Source organism: Podarcis muralis, chromosome 10 (genome assembly GCF_964188315.1).
Source record: "Podarcis muralis chromosome 10, rPodMur119.hap1.1, whole genome shotgun sequence".
Taxonomy (NCBI): domain Eukaryota; kingdom Metazoa; phylum Chordata; class Lepidosauria; order Squamata; family Lacertidae; genus Podarcis; species Podarcis muralis.
The window spans coordinates 63,692,032-63,717,557 of NC_135664.1; the positions used below are offsets into that span (position 1 = coordinate 63,692,032).

At 45.4% G+C, this 25,526-nt stretch overlaps 1 protein-coding gene across 3 annotated transcripts in view; it reads left to right on the top strand.

Annotated features, from left to right (window-relative positions):
• The window catches only part of SOX5 (SRY-box transcription factor 5), a 771,121-nt gene that overhangs the window by 145,351 nt on the left and 600,244 nt on the right, over positions 1-25,526 (top strand). For all 3 annotated transcript variants that reach the window (XM_028746002.2, XM_077935293.1, XM_028746004.2), the window contains exon 2: positions 5,600-5,779. The gene's annotated coding sequence lies outside the window, so the exon portion shown is untranslated. The remainder of the gene's footprint in view (positions 1-5,599; positions 5,780-25,526) is intronic.

The following is a 25,526-nucleotide window of genomic DNA, read 5'->3' on the forward strand; positions in this document are numbered from 1 at the left end:
AACCCTGCTAAATGAAGTCAGATCGGCTGCGGGAACATGCGTGCGAAATGTGACAATCAAACAATTTGACATTATTTCTCTTTAGCGTACCTGTCCATGCCTTTTTCTTTCTTTTCCCTCGTTCTGATTGACCTCGGGAGACCTATGCATTCATTCTTTTTTCTTTTCTTTTTGTTGGGGATCAAAGACATATTTAACAAAACACCATGCTAAATGTGCCGAGAGATGTATTAACCCTCTGGAATGCTTCAGATGCTGCCATAGAAAACAGACAACAGCTTTATCCTCTTTATAGATGAGTAACCCAGGAAGCGGGTGGCGCTGTGGGTTAAACCACAGAGCCTAGGACTTGCCGATCAGAAGGTCGGCGGTTCGAATCCCCATGACGGGGTGAGCTCCCGTTGCTCGGTCCCTGCTCCTGCCAACCTGGCAGTTCGAAAGCACACCAGAAATGCAAGTAGATAAATAGGTACCACTCTGGCGGGAAGGTAAACGGTGTTTCCGTGCACTGCTCTGGTTCGCCAGAAGCGGCTTAGTCATGCTGGCCACATGACCTGGTAGCTGTACGTCGGCTCCCTCGGCCAATAGAACAAGATGAGCGCCGCAACCCCAGAGTCGGTCACGACTGGACCTAATGGTCAGGGGTCCCTTTACCTTTATCTAACCCAGAAAGCTGCCTTGCACTGAGTCAGACCCATTGGGCCATGTTGCACAGTGTTGTCTGCACTGACTGGCAGCAGCTCTCCAGGCTTTCAAAGAGGGGACACTCCTACGTTTCCTTACGGGATTGAACTTGGGACCTTCAGCATGCAATGCAGATGCTCTAACCACTGAGCTGCAGCCCATATTCATCACTTTGCTATTCTCACAAGCTTCAATAGAAAGACACACAGTGGGATGTTGCTTTAGACTCCATGGTTAGCAATTAGTATTTGTTAAGTGTCATCACTCTGCTGGACAGTCAGCCGAGAAGCATCTGATACATCTATGCTCTGAGGACTTACAAAGTTATTTTTGTTTTCTTCTGCTTTAGTCACTTTAAACTGGAAAAATTAGAATAGAATTTTAAAACACAGTGGACTCGGATTCGATTCCCTTTAGGTCTCCAGGTCTGTGCCAAATGTTCTTTAGTTTTGATCTTTGGACAAATGGGGTAGAAAGTGTTCCTGGAAAATAATGATTAGGCGGGTTTTGTCTTTCTACTCCATTCTGTCCCATTGCTTTGCTGGCTGCTGCTGCTACTGTGGGCTCAAGCAGTGAAGAGAATGATGTCATGACTCCACATAACCAGTCAGGGACCACGCAGTGAATGGCATATCATCTCAATGCTCTGTAGGCACTACAGTGATATCACAAAGAACAAGTGAAGGCAGTTGAGCGCGAGAGTGAATGAAGGCAACATTTTTGCAAAAAGTACCCAAAGCTCTGAAAAACGGGCATTTTTCAACAGGATTAACATTTGCGTGAATGCTGTGCATCAGTTTGGCACGTTGTTTTTTCCTTCTAATTATTCCCCACCAGAAAGCTACAGCCAATAGGGAGACTGCTTCCTTTTTGAAAGGTTTTGGTAGCAGAATCTGTGGCTCCTCCGGGTGTCTATATATTTCAATAGAGAGAATATCGGGCTAGGAGAGTTGAGAGACTCAGCATTCTTGGTTCTCATGTCTATGACTATGGAAGAATGACATAATATATGGAGATTTATTTAAGACCGATCTATTTAGAGCAGGGGGTGAAGATAATGTGACTTCAGTAGCAGTATGGGGTATGGAATTAAAACAGTGTCTTGTGAGCACTTTGCCAGTGTTATTTCTCAGATACCCTCCATTAATTGTAGCATTTGGTGAAAGCTGGGAGAGAAGCCCAGCCTTCTGAATTTTGGGAGTGGATTTCTGGACAAGCTCCCAAACTGCATCTGGAGTCTGGCACAAAACTATAGGCTTCGCTGAGATCCAGAGAGAGAGAGCTAAGAGCCTTTAACACCTTAATGAAAGAACACATTAATAACAGTTAACTAATTGCATAGTGGAAGATGTTTTGAGGTGGTGTGATCTATAAAAGCTATTATCATGCAACAGAGGCGCCATTTTCTCACGTGGATGGAGGTGCCCCCACATTGTCCTGATGTCATGTGCGCAACATCATGTGTGTAGTTGTGAGGAGCCTGGGGCAGAGCCGAACACCCTCTGAGCATTGAGGGGGCCCGGTCCCCTTAAAAAAAATCATGGGGGCAGGAACTGCCTTGGCCCCTAAGAACTGGCTCGTATGTCATGCAATGTTATCTATGGTTGTTTAAGTGGTCAGCATGCATTGTTCATTTAGCTGCGAGAAGCTAAATGACTATCCTTTTGGAATTTGCAATGCTCTCTCAGTGCTTGGGTAATAATATAAAAAATAATAAAATTTTATTTATATCCCGTCCTCCCCAGTCGAAGCCAGGCTCAGAGCAGCTAACAACAATAAAAGTAACACAGCTTACATAAAATCACAATCAATCAATTAGGGTACCTTATTAGGACTTGGCAATTGGGCTCTACATGGTCTAAGACTTTCCAGAACTGGATGGGACCCATGGCAGATTCCAATAAGTCCTCCCAGAAATCTGGGACAGGTCCTGTTCCAGAATAAGAGAGTCCTGTTGGATCTAGTGAGGGAGGGAAATAGAGCGAGGGAGAATCCTGAGGCCCTGGGGTCATTTTTGGCTCTCGGACTTGACGTTTTCTGCCCATATCATACAGATTAATGAAGCTGGAGCTCCTCCACTTTCAAGTGAAGCATCATCACACACGCCTACAACTTGGGTTAGTTTGCCTAAAAGATAATGGCAAGGTGTCAAGAGCTAAGAATGTTGCTTCAGACGTCTTGTGAATACATCATTTTGCCCTGGCTTTTCCCAGAGCCATCGCATTGGACCCTGTTATTATGGATTTACTGTTTCCAATCTGTCCCATTGCATTTTTACGTTATTTTTGTGTGACGCTGATCGATTTAAAAAACAAGCAAACAAATTCTAAACAAGTGCATGCAGATAATCATGTCAATCAATTGCAATAAAGTCGATTGCTTTTCAGACAGCAACTTCTTGATGCTTGGGGTATATTTTCCACTTTTTTAAAAAACGAAACACCCAGAAACAGGAATGGATCCGTGACAACTCCAGAACTGCATAAATTACCTTCAAAACTCTGCATATACATTCCCAACCTTTCCCTTTTTCTCTCTCACCCCCCCTTATGTGCGCTTGTGTCCTCTTTGGTGTTTATTCAACTTGTATGTATTTTTCTCCTTCCTCCATCTGGTGTCTGGTTTAATGCCATTCTGTCTGTTACCATTTCAAGAGCAATTTAGCCATTTCAGGATTTTCTTTTTCTTTCTTTCTTTCTTTTTTTTAATTGTTGAAATAGGTGTAAAATTGAGAGCCGCCCATATGCAATATTCCCCCCCACACACCCTTTCATTACGTTTGTTTGTTGCCTTTTCTCTTTTTCTTTCTTCTCTCCCTTTCAAGCAAGTTTCTTGCCATTTACCTTTGCATTAGCATTTCCTATTGATTGGCATTTATTTTTTATTTTTTTTTAAAAAAAAATCAGTGTATTATTATTATTATTATTGTGCTCTTTTGTTTGGCCATTCAAGAGCTAAAACAAAAGCCAACCAGCCCTACCAGGGGGACGCATTTGCATGCGGTGAGCGTTGCCCGGAGAAAAAGTAATTGCTAATGCATATTTATGTGGCACAAATTTGCCATTTGTTTATGCATAAAATTATCAATAGTGCGGGGCGGCCTAGCCGTAGAAAATGGTGACCTTTTTAGCTTAATAAATAGAAATCAGCTGTTATTGTGAAGAGATCAGCCATTTATTCTGTGTTGTGGGATGCAGCCGGGAGAAAGAAAAAATGTAGATTGGTGCTGGCAATATCATTAAATGGAAGGCCAGTGACCCTTTTGGTATAGTCTATTATACTTTTATCTAATAGGGGATAAATGACTCAGGTTGGGAAATAGATTGCAATCTCCCCTCTCCCTCCTCTGCACTGAACAGCAGCAAAACTTGCTGCTACACATTTTTGGCAATTCAGAGGATGGCTGCCATTTAGACGACGGCAAACTTTTATTTAACTTAGACACACATTGTAGACTAATGGGGGAAACAACACACAAAATCTGGTCCCAAGAGACCTGTGTCTTTCCTTGGCAAATGGACGAGAGGCATACCATACTTTGTTGGAGAGCAAGGGGTCTTTAAGCCCCATGCAGTGTTTGAAATTAGCCAGGCACCGGGCGCATTTAGCGCCTGGCTATCAGCCACCTGCAACCAAGTGAAGATGCCCGGGTGCCAGGATGCTGCCTGACGTCTCCACCATCTGGAGGTGCATGCCTGGGGACCATTGGATCTTAACTGTTTTAACACATGAATGCCACATCCTGTAGAATTCTATCCTTAATATTTTATCTGCACAGTTGGGATGAATTTCAGGAACCCAAATGCTTTTTCCGTGCAGCCTGAGCAGGAGCGGTGAACGTTACAGTTAATTGTTGTCGCTTGTCTTCACTTACCCCACCCCACTGTTGTGCTCACAGTTGTGCAGAATGTTCTTATGTTATGAATGCGTCCGTGTCACCCTTAAGAAAAAGAGGTCGAAATAGGCCAGTATATATGTTGATTGTGCCTGGATCAAGTGACTTTTCCTGTTTTGGTTCTCAAAGCTCTTAACTAGCGCAAGGTTGTCTTCTGAACTAACCAGATGTTTAACCGAGAATCAATCACAGCCAGTCTATCATTGGGGGGGGGGGGATAAGACTTTAGTGCAGTGTTTCTCAACCTGTGGGTCCCCAGATGTTGTTGGACTACAACTCCCATCATCCCTAGCCAGCATGACCAGCGGTCAGGGACGATGGGTGTTGTAGTCCAACAACATCTGGGGACCTACATGTTGAGAAACACTGCTTTAGACCCAACTTGCCCCAAAATGGCAACTAGACGTTCCATTTTGGTGACCGCAACCATGGTTTAAGGAGAAATTTGGTGCCTAGCTTATATGTCTGAGTTTCTCACACTGGCCCCATGAGTCCAGAGTTCCAACACATCAGCAGGGATCCTGATTGGCCAAGAATCCCCAGTTGTGTAGAGGTTCCTGACACTCACACCCTATTCTCAGGTGGCAAACTGCAGGGGACTGCCATTTTAGTGGCACAGTAGCAGGAGTGGATTTGTGGCTGCTGCTAAGTTTCCTTCCCAGAGGAAGACTTGGAATGATGGTAGACTGAAACATCCACCCTAATCCTGCCAAATACAGATGAACCCAATCATTAGATACTCAAAACACCTCTGTAGGTTGATTACTGCTGTGACGCACAAATACATCATCTCCGAAGCAAAGGCTCTTTCCTTCAGATCCAGTGTTTATGCAGGTTGTATCAATTAAACCCTCAATCTTTATCCAGCTTAACTGGGAGTCATTTAGCAGGACTTACTCCTGAGTAGACATAGTTAGAATGGCGCTGCAACTGACTGAACTGATATGATTATTTGGCTAAGATTTGAGATGGTAAAATGTATACAAAATGCTCACAGGTATGTTGTTTTTTGTTTTTTAGCCCTTTTCCTGCTAATGACTCCGTTCCCATTACCGTGCTTTGAAGACTCTGAAGAATAGGAAAACCTACAGCTCAGCGCTATTGGGTAGGACAACGCAAACAAACCCATTGCACATATTGTGAAGGGCGCACATCGCAGAGGTGTCCGATATGAAAATGCAAAAGCAGAAACTAGAAAAGGTATTCCGCTTGAATAATTTCTATATGACCATGATTTGTGTTTTCCGCTCTGTGATATAATGATACATTCCGTTTTGAGGCACGATCCTCTGTTTTATTGGGTTGATGGTATGGAACAAACCTCTTGTTTTCTGTCACACATGACATTTGAAGGGCAGAAGGTGTAAAAGATTATGGAACAAGACCAATGGTGATAACTTGCCTTTGGATCCTGTCCTCCTTCCATCAGGGAGCTCCCAGTGGTGTTACATATCTGCAACACCCTTGCAACGTACGTTCACTGAGATTGCCATATTTCAAAAATCTCAAAAGAAAAAAAAGTTTTTGAGCTATTTTTGATGAAATTTGCCAAAATCTACACTTCCGAAATGGGCTTGCTTTACCTCCGGATTTCCCCAGACATTTCAGTGATTTCTGTTTACGAGGCCCGAATACTGGCTGGGTCCAGGAAACTCCAGATGTATGGCAACCCTACCTGAGAGGTTTTGCCAAGGCCTCTCAGTGGGCTTTGTACCTGAGATGGACTCTTGAAACCCGGTCCTGAGTTTGGTTTTTGTTTATTTGAGGAACTCATCAACCACATAAGCAAAGAACCTCTAAGCAGTGTGTGTGAAACAGTTTATAGCAATTAGCAATATGCAAATAAGTTCAGGAGAAAAATAAAAACAAGTATGCCAAACTTGTTTACATGCTCAGGTAAAGGTACCCCTGACCATTAGGTCCAGCTACGGGCAACTCTAGGGTGGCGGTGACTCATCTCGCTTTCCTGGCCGAGGAAACCGACGTTTGTCCGCAGACAGTTTTTCTAGGTCATGTGGCCAGCATGACTAAGCCGCTTCTGGCGAACCAGAGCAGCACATGGAAACACCGTTTACCTTCCCACTGGTAAAAGGTAAAGGTACCCCTGCCCGTACGGGCCAGTCTTGACAGACTCTAGGGTTGTGCGCCCATCTCACTCAAGAGGCCGGGGGCCAGCGCTGTCCGGAGACACTTCCGGGTCACGTGGCCAGCGTGACAAAGCTGCATCTGGCGAGCCAGCGCAGCACACGGAACGCCGTTTACCTTCCCGCTGGTAAGCGGTCCCTATTTATCTACTTGCACCCGGGGGTGCTTTCGAACTGCTAGGTTGGCAGGCGCTGGGACTGAACGACGGGAGCGCACCCCGCCGCGGGGATTCGAACCGCTGACCTTTCGATCGGCAAGCCCTAGGCGCTGAGGCTTTTACCCACAGCGCCACCCGCGTCCACCTTCCCACTGGAGTGGTACCTATTTATTTACTCACACTTTGACGTGCTTTCGAACTGCTAGGTGGGCAGGAGCTGGGACTGAGCAACGGGAGCTCACCCTGTCACAGGGATTCGAACCACCAACCTTCCAATCGGCAAGCCCTGGGCTCTGTGGTTTAGACCACAGTGCCACCCACTTCTAACCCACATGCTCAGGTAGGCTTCCCAAAAAGGAATTGTTTTTACCAGGAGTCTGAAACAACAAAACTAATATGTCTGCTGTTGGTACACTGAATGCTAAACTCCTAACATATGTGGATTGAACATTGTATTGTGCAAGAGTGCAAGTTGTACAGATCTAGGTGGTAAAGCAGACACATAAAGGACAAGGCTTGAGAGATGTTTACTGGTTCCATACTGTTAATGGCTTTATGTACTACTAGTAAGATTTGAAGTTGGGTCAGCAACCAGGGCAGATCTTTAACCAGAGATGTGATACAGTGCTGGGATCTCACTCCTGACATCAATCATGCTAAAGCATTCGACACTAACTGCTGTTTCCAAAACAACCACAAGGGAAGCCCCACACAGAGTGCATTGCAGTAATCCAGCCTTGAAGTCACATCAGTGTCTCAGTCTTTCAGTGTTCCTCACTATACTTTGCTATAAAGTTACAGTGCAATGAAGAGAACTGTGTTGTGTGAATAGGCAGGGAATTTCAGAAAGTAGGTGTTGCCACACTAAAGGATTGGTTGCTTACAAGTGCAGAACAGACAATAAAGTTTTGTAAAAGTTCCTCTTCTGCAGTAAGGTGATCCTTCAAGTAAAGAAGGCTGATCGAGGGCTTATAGACTGATCATTTGCATTTGGCCTACCCATTGCCTTCCAGAGAAAGAATATTCCTCCACAGCTGGGGGGCAGCAATGAAGAACACCTTTCCATGCAAGCTTCATGTGTTGCCAGTTTGGTACCTAGATATGAAATAAATGTCTCTTAGCTGATGTGAGAAGCATTTGTTGTTGTTGTTGTTTAGTCGTTTAGTCATGTCCGACTCTTCGTGACCCCATGGACCAGAGCACACCAGGCACTTCTGTCTTCCACTGCCTTCCGCAGTTTGGTCAAACTCATGTTAGTAGCTTCGAGAACACTGTCCAACCATCTCGTCCTCTATCGTCCCCTTCTCCTTGTGTCCTCAATCTTTCCCAACATCAGGGTCTCTTCCAGGGAGTCTTCTCTTCTCATGAGGTGGCCAAAGTATTGGAGCCTCAGCTCCAATATCAACATCAGGATCTGTCCTTCCAGGGAGCACTCAGGGCTGATTTCCTTCAGAATGGATAGGTTTGATCTTCTTGCAGTCCATGGGACTCTCAAGAGTCTCCTCCAGCACCATAATTCAAAAGTCAGAAGCATTCTTCTCAGCTATTTTGGGTCGGAGGTGCTTTTGGCCTTTCATGACCACAACCAACTATTCTCTGTCTCTTTGTATACACAGGCAGTCTACCTGAGGCCTAATTCTTCTCAGATAATCCTGTACCTGATCTGTACCACCTCAGGCAGCAAGTGGGGGCCTCATCTGACAAAATGCTATTCCACACAAGAATTCCCTTCAGATAGAAATCTAGCATCTCTTTGAGTAGGTTTCTAGTTTAGCCTTCACCCTGACAGACTAGTTTTCTGTAGGTAAGATTGTTTTTTAAAAAATAAAATAAAGGAACATTTGATCATGAGCCCTCATGAGTCCAAGGTGGTACAGTCAAGACAGGTTTACCACCCAGTGAGGGTTAGACCTTAGACTTAGCATGTGCATGAAACAAGATGAGGTGGTGCAGTGGATTGTTCCACTTCACATGGGAGGTGGGTAAAATCATTTCTGAATGCTGACCGGTCTCCCTGCAAGTAGAAATCTCGCACTGAACCAGAACAGACTTAGGCCTGACTTAGAACCATTTTCTTTGTAAGGTATTTTTCTTCAAGTATGGGGTTGGTTTGCTTTAATTGGGCATTTAGTTTTGTAAATGGTGTACCTCCACATGCAATCTGAAGTCCGCTCCACCTCAGGACTCTACCACTTCATTTTGCTGCATTACAGACCAAGCCTTATGCACAGCTCATAAAGGAAAACTCCCATTTTTAAAAATTATATAATCCAAAGTGTTCAGCTTGTGGTCTGAAGGACACTGTGCCCCCATTTTATTGACAACCCCAGAGTGGTATTTTACATCAGTATATATTTGAATATATCATCTTATATAAAAGGTTTCTTTTTATTTCCAGCAGCTCTCTGATTCACCTTTGACTCCTAACTGCAATTAATCAGCCTTCACTTCCAAGTGAGTTTATCAAACAAGAAATCACTTTTCACCCATCAGCGGGGGTCATGTATCTAGACAGCAAAATGCATACTTTATAGGGAGGATAAAGTATTTCTGCCAGTTGCTAAACTATTTCTGAATAATTAAGGGTCACAGAGTAATGGCTCACTTTGAGTTTGACTTTAAGGCCTTTGGTGCGACAGAGGTTGCCAGCCGTTGAGAAAGAACCACTTCTTTCTTTTCGGTATTTTGACTGCCTAAAAACCAAATGTTGTTCCTTAGAACTTGGAACTTCCAACTCCTTGCTTTCTAAGGGTGAGTGGGAATTATAGCCAATATCTATTTACAAATGAACTGGTGAATGCTGACTCTTACCAGTTATTCTTAACATTTATTTTAGGAGGCCTTCGGTAAATGTTAGAAATGCTTAATATTGTGAGGTTTGTCTTTAACATTTACAGTACATCTGTGACATGGAACATATCTGTTAGCTGTGGATGAGGACAAGATTTACAGTGCAATCCTAGGCATGTCATAGATTACATCCTTATTAAAAGCACCAAATAGCATCATAATTTCTCCCCTTGATCTCTTAAATGCTTGGAGGAGGATGCTTCCTAGTGCATGAAGAAAGCCAAGGCATTATAGGAAACGGAGCATCAGAACTACATTGGGCTCTCTGATGATCACACTCCCTGCTGGCACAATTCCCATGTTGGGAAGGGTAGGCACCATAAATGATGGTAAATGTCAACATTTGCTAAATTGATGACATTTACCGTAAGAAAGGGAGAGGGAAGAAGGAAGTTTTCTGAAATTTGTTGAGCAATAACCTTCACAATGGAAAGCTAACAAGATGATTTTATTATTTTTTTGTAATTGTCTGAAGATTCAGAATAGTGTTGGTGAATGTTAAAATTCACCTAAATTTGACTCCTTGGTATATGTCTGAAAAGGGACAGTGGGTGGCGCTGTGGGTAAAAGCCTCAGCGCCTAGGGCTTGCCGATCGAAAGGTCGGCGGTTCGAATCCCTGCGGCGGGGTGCGCTCCCGTTGTTCGGTCCCAGCGCCTGCCAACCTAGCAGTTCGAAAGCACTCCCAGGTGCAAGTAGATAAATAGGGACCGCTTACTAGCGGGAAGGTAAACGGCGTTTCCGTGTGCGGCTCTGGCTCGCCAGAGCAGCGATCTCACGCTGGCCACGTGACCCGGAAGTGTCTCCGGACAGCGCTGGCCCCCGGCCTCTTGAGTGAGATGGGCGCACAACCCTAGAGTCTGTCAAGACTGGCCCGTACGGGCAGGGGTACCTTTACCTTTATATGTCTGAAAAATAGGGAAATACAGAAATAAATGCTGATAAACACATTTAGGAGTTAGTCTGCATTCGCAGGTGCGTCTGCGAGGTTTTGGACATTTTGAACATTTGTCTGGGATTGTCAGAATTCAAGGATAAAGTGAGGGCAGGACATGATGCTATCAAGTGTGGGGGCACTACTGTCTGATTTGGGGTAGATTGCCTGTTTCTGGGGAGCTTTCTTGCATTGTGGTTTATTATTTTTGTAGGCATAGAGGTGTTTTGCCTGCTATAGGGTCTGGCAGTGCTGCGCATTGCTATTAGTAATTCTATCTGGGCATTTTGTGGGGCCTGCTACAGTCTCTTAGATTTCCCAATGTACTCCCAGATGATTGGATACTTTTGGAGTAAGGAGTAAGCATTCCACATGAGACCTGTGGAGTAGAAATGAATTTTCTGCGTGCAATCAAATATGTATACCGAGCTAGCTTACCATTGAGTGGCTATTTAGAGTGATGGATACTTGAAGAATTCAGTTTCCGTGTATTCCAGAGCGAACTTACTAGAGGAGCACCTCCTAGGATGAATATATGGATCAAACATAATTAGCCTTTAGATTTCACACCCCTCTAAATTTTGTGATATAGTGCTTAGCTCAAAAAGCCTACTGAAGTGTCTTAAAATGCACATGATAAGCTAAAATACGTGCACAAATCTGTTTTTTTTTTTTTTTTATGAAATATATTTGAATGCAGTTGGTCCTGTATCTTTCCCACCCCGACCTGGCCACAGTGATCCATGCAACAGTCACCTTCCAGGCTTGATTATTGTAACTCGCTCCAAGTGGGGCTACCCTTGAAGCTGACCCAGAAACTCCAGCGGGTGCAGAATGCTGCAGCGAGGCTCCTCACGGGGTCCCTGCCATGGGAGCATATTCACCCAGTGCTTTTCCAGCTGCACTGGCTCCTGGTGGAGTACAGGGTCAGATTTAAGGTGCTGGTTTTTACCGTTAAAGCCCTTCATGGCCTAGGACCCTCGTACCTACAGGACCGCCTCTCCTGGTATGCCCCACAGAGGACCTTAAGGTCCATAAATAGCAACACCTTAGAGGTCTTGGCCCCAAGGAAATTATACTAGCCTCAATCAGTGCCAGGGCCTTTTCAACACTGGCTCCAGCCTGGTGGAACACTCTGTCTCCTGAGACCAGGGCCCTGCAGGATCTGATTTCTTTCCGCAGGGCCTGTAAGACAGAGTTGTTCTGCCTGGCCTTTGGCTTGCAGTCAGTTTGATTCCCCCCTCCTTCCTTTTTTCCTTTCTCCTCCTGTCATGAGGCTGCATTTAAATGTTTCAATGTTGTATTTAAATCTTGTTTTTAAATTGTATTCATTCAACTTGTTTTTATTATTGCTTGTTAGCCACCCTGAGCCCGGCTTTGGCTGGGGAAGGCGGGGTATAAATAAAATTTATTATTATTATTATTATAGTTAAATATGAATTCTTCTGCACATTGGGTTAATGTGGATATGGGATGAAACAGATTGATGAGTGAATATGTGCAAAATTGACATTCCTGCATTGCAGGAGGCTGGACTTAGATGACCCTCGTTCACCCCTAGCCACCACCAGCTAGAATAACCAATGCCAGGTTTGATGGCTGAGTGGTCTAAAACAATATTCAGGTGTCTTTGTATGCTGGAAGCCCCATACTGTGCAATATATTTAGGAGCAAAAAAAAAATCCCAGTGTTGCTATGCCCTATAGTGAACTAGATGTGCTTGCAGGGAAGAATCATGGGAAAACAAAACAGATCTTAGCCCCAGGCTTTCTCGTGGAGTTATTTGTGGACAAGTTGGGGTAGGGGGAGCGAAAATGGTCATTGGAAAAATTATGAAAAATACTTTGATGGTCCTTTAAAGTCGCTCAGCTGAGAGGGAGTTCCCAAATTGCAGAACATGTAAAGCATCAACTGCTTAATCCCGCGGCTGCTGTGGGGAGCAAGAAGGCATCAGCATAAATATGTATATTTTAACTAAAAGCAGCCAAAGAGTAGAACGATGCGGACGATTGGAGTGCATGGAACACCAAGAGAGTGAGGAAGCAGCTATTTTAGCTAATGTAATGTAATGTAATAGAAGACCCAAACTGCCACAGCAGAACTTGCTGCATAATTAGATTGTAAATCTTCTCAGCTGAGGAACTTTTGCCCGGGGTCAAGTTGTCGAAGTAATAATCCATTCTACATAAATTAGAAGATTCGAGCTGCTTGGCCACATTGTTACCGTTCCCTTTGTTTTCTTCTTTGTACCACAGCTCCCCCACCCCCTAATGTAATATTTTATGTGATCTCTGGGACAAAAACAGACACCCGCCCCCAGTGATCAGCAAATTTTGGGAATATCTATTTGAATGCGAATTGCCCATAATTTCTCGATTGACCCTGTTAAAAAGGCTTCCAAGAAGCTCAGTTGTGATTAGGTGGAAGTCAATGAGGCTAAGAGAAATGGACGTGGCAAGTCAAAAAGACATACTGCGTCTGGCATGGGAAGAAGATGGAGGAAAAGGCCATGGTGTTTTAAGAGCTGTGATGGCTGGTGCACATTGGAACTAGTAGGGTGGAGGACAGGGAGGCCACCAGTAGGTGGCGCCAGAGCCAATCACAGGGTAAAAAGGTAAAGGTAAAGGTACCCCTGCCCGTACGGGCCAGTCTTGCCAGACTCTAGGGTTGTGTGCTCATCTCACTCTATAGGCTGGGAGCCAACGCTGTCCGCAGACACTTCCGGGTCACGTGGCCAGCGTGACAAGCTGCATCTGGCCTGCGCAGCACACGGAAACGCCGTTTACCTTCCCGATGGTAAGCGGTCCCTATTTATCTACTTGCACCCGGGGGTGCTTTCGAACTGCTAGGTTGGCAGGCGCTGGGACCAAACAACGGGAGCGCACCCCGTCGCGGGGATTCGAACCGCTGACCTTTCGATCGGCAAGCCCTAGGCGCTGAGGCTTTTACCCACAGCAGGGTAGAGTCAACTAATTCTAGTTTTGCCTTCCACCTGTCCTCTCTACTGAATTATGTAATGATAACACTGAGACTAAAGCGAAGGACCACACCAGGAATGCTTGTAAGTGTCAAGGACTGACTGGATGCAGTGCCTTTCTTCTAAAAAAAATGTTTGGGGGTTACTCTCATTTTCCTACTCATATTGAAATACTGCCCCTCAATGAAACCAAATTTAGATTCACAAAATGTTTAGGAGTATGCGTCCCATTAGAAAAAAGCACTGGCTGGATTCAGAGGAGTGGTAGGAGACACCATCTGGGGAACCCCCAGGGGAAGAAGGTTCAGAGCCAGGGGGTTGGTGGTGGGACGACGATGAGAGGTCAGAGGGAGAAGACTAGGAGGAGGAGGTGTTGGAGGCTGAAGGGGCAACAGGGTTTAGTGAGCAGGAAGAGGCTGTGGCAGAGAGAAGTCCTGAATGAGAGGCAGGAGAGGAGGGGGAGACAGAGATGAGGCAGGCTGCTGAAGAAGCCAGGCAGTCTCCCCCTCCTGCTGCGACCAGCTCCCCTCATCCTTGGACTCCCAGAACACACAGAGAAATGAGAAGGACAGGGCAATGAGTAACAAGAAAGCAGAGCCTTAGGGTGCTGGGGAAGGAGCCTTACAGGGCAGTGGGAAGGTGGGGACCTTCAGTTTTCATGACTGCCTCATTGTGGCAAGACCTATGGGGAAGAGTTGTTGCGATCACTAGGCCTGCACTGTTTGGTTTCTTTGAATAAAGAGTTAATTTCACTGACACCAGTTTTATTGCTGACCTGCACCAGACAGATGGCAAGCTCTGTGAATGTGCATCTGTATGTAATTGCCTCTTTCTCTGTATGTGATAGCTCCATTCCCCGTGTGTGTGTGCAAAATCACTGCTTTCTCTCTCTCTGTGTGTGTGCCCCTTTCCTTCCATGGCTAAGAGTTGCAGACTGAGATTGGTAAGGCAGTTCCCCAATGCACTAATGGACCAACCTTCTCTGTTCAAGAGGGTCTCAAATATAGCAAAGTCCAATTCACAGGGGGTTCTGCAGAACCATGGGGCAACGCAGCAGGGCATGGACCCATGGTTTTCCCTCTAGATATGGGGGGCAAGGTCACCAAAGCTGCACAACTTCCCCCATCAGCACGGTCCCCATTAGCCAGACATGAGATTGAGGAAATTGGCCGAGTCTGTCAATTATAATTTCCCTCTGCTTCTCATTTTTTCCAGCTCTCCACATTTTTGCATTTTCTCTTAATAAATACATCTTTGTCTGCAATTCTGCCAAATCAACACCTTCTTGCAAGCAGTTTCCACTAATATCTGTGTGCATGCACATGAAAGCTTATACCAGAACAAACTTAGTTGGTCTATAAGACATTTTTTATTTTTATTTATTTTTATTTCGACTGCGTCAGACCAACACAGCTACCTACCTGAATCCACTAATACGCTTTCACATTTCTATGCAAACTTTCCCCTAACATATACATATATATATATATCTGGCTAGAGAACGATCTTGAAAAATTTGGGCAAATGTGTATTTTTGTTTTAGTTCTTCTTTTTTATTGTAACATAGTAATGGTCATTATGTTACAATGAAAAAGGAAGTACTGAAACAAAAAATCACCCCAATGGTGCAGTTGCAGGGCACTGTACAATGTAACAGGAAAGCAAGCAAATAAATAAGAGGAAGAAATGGTAACACACCAAGGCTTCCATATATCCTGAACTGCCATGGATGGTAAATGTTGGGCACCAAAGTCCGAAACATAAGTAATAAACTCCCAACAGATGACATTCCCAACCTCCATCTCTCTGGAAAGATGCACTTTATTATTATTATTATTATTATTATTATTATTATTATTATTATTATTATTATTTTCTGCAACAGCTAAAGTCCCTAAGTTCTTATGCCATGAAGACAAATGTATCTTTTTCAAGGTTTTCCATTGCTGGGTTATTGAAGCCCTAGCTGCAGCCAACACCCATGACAAAAGTTCTTTAGGGTGACAAGCTTTTCATGTGATCAGTCCACATATTTAGCAATGGCAGTTATGGGAAGGCCTAAAGAAGTGATTTAATTATTTCGGATATTTCTTGAGACCAGAATGATGAAAGAAGCATGGATTTTGAAGGGTAGTTGGGTTTTGGTTTGCAAATTGTTGTAGGAAGTGCAAATCAGGTAGGTTTGTGTTAAAGCAGGGGTCAGCAACCTTTTTCAGCGGTGGGCCGGTCGCATTTTAGACGCATTTTAAATAAAAGGACACATTCTACTCACGTAAAAACACGCTGATTCCTGGACCGTCCGCAGGCTGGATTGGGGCACATCTGGCCTCTGGGCCTTAGGTTGCCTGCCTCTGTGTTCAAGCATGACCCAAACCAAATCTAACCTGCATCCTTACCTACACATAATTAAGCATAAAGGGGACTTAGAAGAATCGGGCATCCTTGGCAGCGGAAAATAACAATGTGAGCAAAGAAGGGAGGGGTGGTCAGGGGAAGAAAGAATCCTAAGGAGAAAATTAAGATCTCCTTTCCCCAATTCAAAACAACCTGCTCTCATTACCACGTTTGTAACTTTAATTACAATCTCCCTATTCAGTGTTGAGGTTCCTTTCACCTTTTAAACTGCTCTGTGTTATTACTCAACAGCAAAGGAACATTGCCTTTTGTGTAGGAACTCCAAAAATAAAAAAAGAATTCAAGACCTCAAGACTGCTTGTGAGGCAGAAATAATCCAACCATTATTTCTGGTGTAAAAGGTTCGTGAATTGCATCATTTGCCTAGAAGCTCTTTTCCAACCTAATAACTCCCTGGCATAATGACCTAAAAGGGTTTTTGAGAAATATTTATATATATATATACTTTGGCCCATATTACTATACGATGGGAGGGGAGCCCTTTAACATCCTGATTGGCTGGGGGATAACCACTAAGTTAAGCTATAGCTGCTTACTTGGAAAAATCACGAATGTTCTTATTCTCTTAAGTCAGAAAAGTAAAATATCAAAGTAATCCAAGAGAGTGAGAGACTGCCAGAGTTTAAAAAAAAATTTTTTTTTGAAAGAAATATCTTATTGCTATAATGACCTTCGTGATGGTCATTTAACTAGCTTTTTAATCCCTTTGAGGAAAGCTTTCTTCCTTGGGGGGAAAAAATCCTCTTCTTTAACCTGCCTTGGGCAAAAATCATCCCTACCAAACTAAAAATATAGCAGAACTATAAATCCTCACTTAAACTTAAGCACCCTTCATTGCAGAGAGTTGGTAGAGGAAAATGATGGTTTTGTTGATGATGAGCAGGTCTGGACTTTCAAAGGCTATCATAGCTTGGGCAGAAGCTGCACTCTGCAGTGGGATAGAGCTGTTACGCTACATTTTGAAAAGATCTTTCTTGAAGAAGAAGAAGAAGAAGAAGAAGAAGAAGAAGAGGAGGAGGAGGAGTTTGGATTTGATATCTCACCTTTCACTCCCTTTAAGGAGTCTCAAAGCGGCTAACATTCTCCTTTCCCTTCCTCCCCCACAACAAACACTCTGTGAGGTGAGTGGGGCTGAGAGACTTCAGAGAAGTGTGACTGGCCCAAGGTCACCCAGCAGCTGCATGTGGAGGAGCGGGGAATTGAACCCAGTTCACCAGATTACGAGACTACCGCTCTTAACCACTACACCACACTGGCTCTCAAAGGCACTTAAATGGACAGCTCTGGGCCTCCGCCATGGTCTGTAACCCAATGTTGTGCATCTTTGAGAATCCACCTCTCCTTTCCCCGTTAGTAGTGTCTTCTATGATTTTTTTCCGAAGGTAGAAGAGTGGGTTGGACCACTTTGGATTGCAGGTGCAGTGTTTTAATTACCCTACTTTTTGTATATAAATAAATATATAACCCATAAAAAATAAATTCCAACACATCAGGAAGAAATGTTGGAGCCCACGCCATTCCCCACTGTGCTAATTTTTCAATTTGCTCCCAAGTCTCTTATGGGGATCGAACCTGCAACTTTGGCGTTATCAGCACCACACTCTAACCAACTGAGCTATCCAGGCCAATGTAGGAGTGCATTCAAATGAGACTCCTCCCAACCGCAGCATGGAGTGGCACCACCCATCCTCTCACCAGAGGCCTCCGTTGCCTCATCCTCTGCTCAGGGTGATGCAAGTAGACCTCACTGCGGAGGTTACCTTCATCTCCTCCATAGGTTCCTTGGACTGCTGCTTTGAGTAGGAAAAGGTTAACTCCTCAATCGCTTGCCCAAAGGATGGTCCCGATCCAAACCCACTCCCTAGCAGTCACATCCCCCCCCCCCATCACTTCCCTTACACAGGATTACATTCAAGGTATCTCTATTCTATTAGCCATGGTTGTCTCTCCCATCAAAGCCCACCGGGCTCTTTTCAGGGGCCTCTCCAAACAATGAGTGCAGTGAGGCTGTTCTGTCTAATTACTCCAAGACAGGGATGCTAAAGAGGAATTAATGACAGTTGACAAGTGCAATTAATAATTATAGCAGAGCCGCGAGTCATGCAGCAGGCAGATGACAATAACAGGGTAACCGTACATGACAGCTCTTCAAATGCCTCTCTTCTCTCTTCCCCTCCTTTCTCCTCTTCCTCCCTTTTCTCCCCTTTAATGTGAATTGAGGTCCAGAAGAAATGCTGACAGCAGGGTGCGGGGCATGCAGAAGATGTAAGCCAGACACCCCCAAAGTCCCCAGTCTCTCCCTCCCCAGAGATGACGGCCCCCATCACACTGGCCAGGAAGTCACCCTTTGTACATGTTCTCACTCGTTCTTGCTATCAGGTGGTGTGTGTGTGTGTGTGTTTTCCAAGGCTGCTTAAAATTCATCTGGGAAGGCTGGAAGGAGGATGGGGACAGGCAAAGGCAGCAGCGGCAGAGCCAGAGTTGAAGTGGTATTTCCATATCAAAGGCCAGGCGGTTGGCTGGGAATGGTAATTAAAGTACCCAGATTTCATCTCCTTGGTCAGCTCATGAAAGAGGAGATGGGGAGGACGGATGCAGAGAGAAATTAGAGAGAAGGTTCCCCCCCACCCCCCCAAAAATTCCCCTTCCCTTTAGTCTCCAATATTGCGAACAGAGCATTAAATGAAAGTTGGGCTAAAAGGTAACCTACCTCTTCAGTTTTGAGGTCTAATGGTATGTATGTGTATGTATTTCCCCCCCCTTGAATGCATTTATTGATATGTTAATTTCACACGGAGGAATACTGTTTGTTCAGGTACGCATCTACGACTTCTCATGTTGATCTCTGAGATCATAGAATTAAAAAGTTGGAAGAAGAAGAAGAGGAGTTTGGATTTGATAACCCGCTTTATCACTACCCTAAGGAGTCTCAAAGCGGCTAACATTCTCCTTTCCCTTCCTCCCCCACAACAAACACTCTGTGAGGTGAGTGGGGCTGAGAGACTTCAGAGAAGTGTGAGTAGCCCAAGGTCACCCAGCAGCTGCATGTGGAGGAGCAGGGAATCAAACCCAGTTCACCAGATTACGAGTCCACCGCTCTTAACCACTACACCACACTGGCTCCCTAGAAGAGACCCAGGCCCAGGTTAGAGTTTAGTCCTGCCCAGACCTTGAACACCGGCTCTCTCAGATGTGGAGTGAAGGGAGCTGGACCCTCCAGCTTATCTCCATGTTATTATTTTTATACTTTTTTGAACTTATATATCACTCTATACCCGGGGGTTTCATGCTGCCAGTGATGTGGAGGAGCCATCAGACTGGACGTCCTCCACACCAGTGCATAGGTTTCTGACCTGCTTTCAGACACCCCCTCATCTCCCCTAGGGCCACAGGAGCAGAGTTGATGGTGATCTAGGCAAGAAACCTCCTTTCCGGAGGCTGCCACTAGCTGGTATTCAGAAGCCTTGCTACCTCAGACAGTGGAGTCAGAGCTTAGCCATTCGGTTAGTTGCCATTGATAGCAATCTCTGCCATGAATTAATCTGGTCCTCTTTGAAAACCATCTAGGCTGGTGGCCATCACTGTCTCCTATGTAAACGAGTCAAACTGCTGTGTTAGCAACACCAAAGTGACCTCCCCGGGGCACAAGCCTGGGCAGTATGTATGGAAGTCCTGTGCTGCCCAGGCGACAAGACCACCCACCTCCCCATCAGCTTCACTCATCCGAAGGAATGTGCTCCAAAGGAAAGCAGAGCAGGACATTTGGCACCAGCAGGGCTGCAGGAGTTGCCAGAAGGAGGTATACAAGGCATCATTCAACCGTATTAGGGACTCCAGTCCAGATTGTGTAGGGTTTACTCCAGGCTTCCTCAACCTCGGCCCTCCAGATGTTTTTGGCCTACAACTCCCATTATCCCTAGCTAGCAGGACCAGTGGTCGGGGATGATGGGAATTGTAGTCTCAAGACATCTGGAGGTCCGAGGCTGAGGAAGCCTGGTTTACTTCTTAGTCTTTTTTTTCCTCCAAAAGACAGGCAGCAGAGGTTTAGGATCAGAGTTTTCCTTCTCCTAGATAGATTACCTTCCCAGGTTGACAAGCCCCATCTGTCCTTCACTTCCGTGTACAGCATGTGCAGAAACCAGAAACTTCTTGACCATTGGACCCGCTGTTGGTCTTGTCCGCTTGTTACAAAAGAAGTGAAATGCTTCATATACAGTATTTGTAATTTAGCTTGGTACTTTTAACTTAGTACAATGGTACCTCGGGTTAAGAACTTAATTCGCTCTGGAGGTCTGTTCTTAACCTGAAACTGTTCTTAACCTGAGGTACCACTTTAGCTAATGGGGCCTCCTGCTGCTGCTGTGTTGCCACTGCACGATTTCTGTTCTCATCCTGAAGCAAAGTTCTTAACCCAAGGTAATATTTCTGGGTTAGCGGAGTCTGTAACCTGAAGCGTCTGTAGCCCGAGGTACCACTGTACTTCAAACTTAGCACCCAACTTTCCCCCCTCCTCCTTTCCTCTCCACATTCATATTGGCAGTCAGCCATGTGGGTTTTAGCCCACTTCTTTTTAATAAACAAAACTGCAATCAGGAAGCTGGCTAGATCAAATAGGATCTGGTGGGTTAGGGATGCTGATCGCAGCGTCTGGGTTGGTTCATGTGGGGAGAGGTGGTCCTTGAAGAACTGGGGTCCTGAGCCCCATGAGGCTTTATAGGTCAAAACTAGTACTTTGTACTGAGCTTAGAAACTTCCTTGGCAGCCAGCACAGTCATTCCAGAAATGGTGTTATTACCCTGAACCAGCAGGGCTCTCTTTGGGCAAGTTTCACAGGCAGGGGTGGTCCATGACATTTTGCTGCCTGAGGTGCAGCAGTAACACCCCTCGCCAAAGTCAAGATACATAGTAGCCAAGGTGGGTCAAGTTATTTTGTCACCTGCGGCAGCAAAGCCCACAATCGCCTTTCCCTGGAAGCAAAACTGCTCATTCATGACACTCCAGATCAGCTGCCTGAGAAGGGCTGCCTCACTCTGCCTAATGGTAGGGCTGCCTTGTTTATGGGACACCTTATGTTCTTAATTTGGGCATGCAATGACTATATCAAGTGGGGGAAATGGGAGATAAATTGCCATAGCATTTACATGTGCCTGACCATCTACGAATGATGTCCATTGTGTCATTGTTCAAAAGCATTTGATATAATTTCGGCTTCCTGGAACATTTCCCACCTCCGTCCAAGTTTTATTTTGCATTTGGTTTGGAGATTAATTTAGATCAATATCAGGGATTGACCGCCTCGCCCCTTGCCTACAAGATGCGCAGACTTGCAGAATCTCTTCTCTTTTCATCTTCCAGACTGTCCCCCTCTCTTTAAGTCTCTCTCTCTCTCTCTCTTAAGCTCAAATGCATCAATTTATACCTGGATGTGTGTGTTTAAAAAATAATAATACTTTGCTACGGGGGCTCTGAAACGAATAAAACTGTGATCCTCAATGTGGCCATTGTGCTCGCCTCATTTGTCTCTCCCCCCCCCACCCCCCACCCCCGGTATCGATTTATCAGCTGAGAGAAATTACTCGCTAGAAGAGAAGATGCCAGTCGGAATGACATTTACTTCATCGTAGAGGGAGGCTCTACGGCGGGTTTCCATGTAACCCAGATATTGCAGCTGTAAAAGGCCTTGTAACAAGGTTTAGTGCTATGATTTGATCGTGTGGTGCACCTTCGCTGTCATAATAACAGCCACTCAGCTGGAGCCAAGGCCCTTCGGTTATGGCCAACTTTTTCTGTCTCGCACTCTCCCCCCCCCCATCCTGCTTTTTACACAGACAAATGAACTAGTTTTACTTCCTCTCTCTCTTCTCTCTCTCTCTCTCTCTCTCTCTCTCTCTCTCTCTCTCTCTCTCTCTCTCTCTCTCCGACCCCCCCATCAAAATTTCTGGAACAAAAGGAGGACCACAGAAGTCTATAACACACAAGGATTTGGGCTTTCATGTCATCGAATTAATTTTTTCTTTAAAAAGAGAGAGAGAGAGAGAAAGGCAAAACACATCCTTATTAATCATTTGAGCTGCTTTATATCTTCCCTTTTTTCTAGTGAAATAACTCTTACGATTTTTAATTCACCAAAGCGAATCTTCTTCACCAGTGATTGTAAGTTACATTTGCCTAAGGCTACAATTACCTGCAAAATGAAAGGCTTTTGTTGTTTCCCCCCCAAAACTACAACGTGGAGTGGGGTTAATAATTTTATACGTGCCACACATTAAAATGCGGTTGTTTGGATGGAGGGTGAAGCTTGTGCACAGTTCTGACCTGATATCCTGGCCCAGCTGCACTGGCTGCCAATTAGTTGCCAGCCTCAATTCAAAGTGCAGGTTTTGACCTATAAAGCCTTAAATGGCTGAGGACTGCAATGCCTCAAAGGACCGCCTCTCCCCATATGAACCAGCCCGGACCCTGCAATTGTCGTCTGGGACTTTTCTTCATGTGCCTTCGCCCCAAGAGATCTAGGGTGGTAACAAGAGAACAGGACTTTTCTGCAGTGGCTCCCCATTTGTGGAATGCTCTCTCCAGGGAAGCCCTCCTGGTGCTTTCATTGCATATATTTAGGCCCCAGGCGAAAACTTTCCTCTATAACCAAGCCTTTGGCCTTTAGCTATCTGTGGCCTTCTCGAAGTGGGTGGGATGTTTTTCCTCTTGATTTCAAAGTATCTTATGGGCTGCGGGTTTGTCTGCGTCTCTGTTTGGCTGCTTATAAATCCCTTTGGGTTGCTCTGAGCAAAATAAAGTGACCAATTAATTAATTAATTAATTAATAAAATACCCTTCAGTGGCTGATTCTCCATGTCATGTCACCATGAATTTCACTTAATGGACCATAGAGCAGGATGGTTTGTTTTGAATCACAGCCATCCCAAGATGCTATGAAGCAGGATTATTACCGTATTTTTCGCCCCATAGGGCGCACCGCCCCATAGGACGCACCTAGGTTTTTTTTTTGGGGGGGGGGAAATAAAGAAAAAAAATTATTCCCCCCCAGGCGTGGGGCTGGTGCAGGGGAAGCCCGAGCTTCACCCAATCCCAGCCCCGAGAACAGCCTGCTATCCGCAAGCCTAGGGAGGCCAGCGGTAAGTCGCGCCGGTCTCCCCAGGCTTCGGAATGCAGGCAGCTCTGCGCAGCCATCGGGAGGCGGGCGCTACTTCGCGCCCCGCTCCGGATAGCTGCGCAGAGCTGCACTCTCCCCCGGACAGCAGGCAGCTCTGCGCAGCCATCAGGGGGCGGGCACGACTTCGCGCCCCGCTCTGGATGGCTGCGCAGAGCTGCGCTGGCCCCAGGACTGCAGGCAGCTCTGCGCAGCCATCGGGAGGCGGGTGCGAAGTGGCGCCGGTCTCCCGAGGGTTGTGCAGAGTTTCCTGAAGCCTGGAGAGCGAGAGGGGTCGTTGCGCACCGACCCCTCTCGCTCTCCAGGCTTCAGTGAAAGCCTGCATTCGCCCCATAGGACACACACACATTTCCCCTTCATTTTTGGAGGGGAAAAAGTGTGTCCTATAGGGTGAAAAATACGGTATATAAGGTCTGTTATTGGTGAAGTGGAAGCCAAACGCCTATGGTACCTTATGCATTGGCACTTGCGCCATTGGACGCAAAGTGATACAGAAGCAATGCCAAGGTGCTTACAGACTCTGCCTTTCGTTGGCGATTTCTTTTGCCAAGTTCAGGTAGGGCTTTATCAAATGAGGCCAGCTATTCCTTGCACTTTCTCTTGCACTCTCTGGGCTCCTCCAGACCACCTATTCATCGAGCAGCTGTCTTGATTTGCTTCCCCAAAATATATAGAAGTTAGAAAGTACCTAGTCTTTATTGCATATTTGTTCTGTTTTGTTTGCGGGGAGGTCATTTGTCAACGAGGTGAACCTGTACTGTATTCATCCTGATTTGCTTATATGGCATTTACACCTCTTCCTGCTAATGATTCATTCATGCCACGCTTTTCAGTGCATTTCCCCATTACTTTCATAACTGGGAAAAGTCAATTTCTTCCTGCATTGCAGCGGGTTGGACAAGATGACCCCTGGGGTCCCTTCCAACTCCACCATTCTATTCTATGATTCCCGAAAGTGGATTTGTTCTGCTTGGGTGGCAGAGTGCTTTGACCCATTTTAATTGCATAAACTACAACGGGTGGTCGACTGCCCTTCACCAGAGGTATTTAAGCAGAGATTGCAGTGCCACCTGTCAGGGTTTCTTTAGCAGTGATCCCTGCATTGCAGACTTGATGGCCCTTGGGGTCCCTCCTGACACTATAGTTCTATGGTACCAACATTTCCCAATATATGCTTGAATCCCTCCTGCACAATACTGACCATCAGGAGGCACACTTTATTTCTTGCAATCAGAATTTTTTCCTCCCACTTAGTTTCATTCAGTAAGAGGGTTTGGGAATGGACAAATGGTTGCAGAAGTAGACCTCTTTGGACATTTCTGTGTTAGGTTTAAACTGTCTGCATTAAACTGAAATCACTGCACATTTTGGAACCCTGGTTTTCCATGGAGGGTGACCAAAATAGTGGAAAGGGGACACAGACAGCATATGCATGCCAGCTCATGCGTTTACTTAACCCAAAGGGATGTGGGTGGCGCTGTGGTCTAAACCACTGAGCCTCTTGGGCTTGCTGATCGGGAGGTCGGCAGTTCGAATCCCCACGACAGGGTGAGCTCCTGTTGCTCTGTCCCAGCTCCTAGCAAGCTAGCAGTTCGAAAGCACACCAATGCAAGTAGATAAATAGGTACCGCTGTGGTGAGAAGGTAAATGGCGTTTCCATGCACTCTGGTTTCCATCATGGTGTCCTGTTGCGCCATGGTTTATTCATGCTAGCTACATGACCCGGAAAGCAGTCTATGGACAAACACCGGCTCCCTCAGCCTGAAAGAGATGAGCACTGCAGCCCCATAGTCGCCTTTGGCTGGACTTAACCATCCAGGGGTCCTTTACCTTTACCTTTACCTTACTTAATCCTAACACAAAATGCCTGAAGAAGGCTATACTGTCTTGTGCTAACCAATCATCTCCCCCGCCCCTCCGTTTTGCTTGCATGTGAGAACTGGAAGATCAGTCTTTGAAAGTATCTTTCACAGGTGATTTCAATTTAATGCAGCCAGTTTCATGCTTTGATAATTGTGGCTGAGGGGCTTGACTAGATTGCAAAAGTGCTAATCCAAAAAAATATTATCCGACCATATGATGTATTTGCACGAGATATTTCTGTTTCAATAGCATCCCCTCCCGTTCCTGCCAAGGCGCCCCCGTGCCCACATGCGTCTTCTGGCATTGGTAGCCCTATCCAATAATCAATGGTTGTTTGTGCTTGAAAAAAGCTTTTCTGCAGAAATCAATGCAGTTTGCTTCCAAAATTAGGGTCAAGCATTCTTGCCTAGGTCCCTAAGAAAACTCCCATAGCCTTTAGCTGG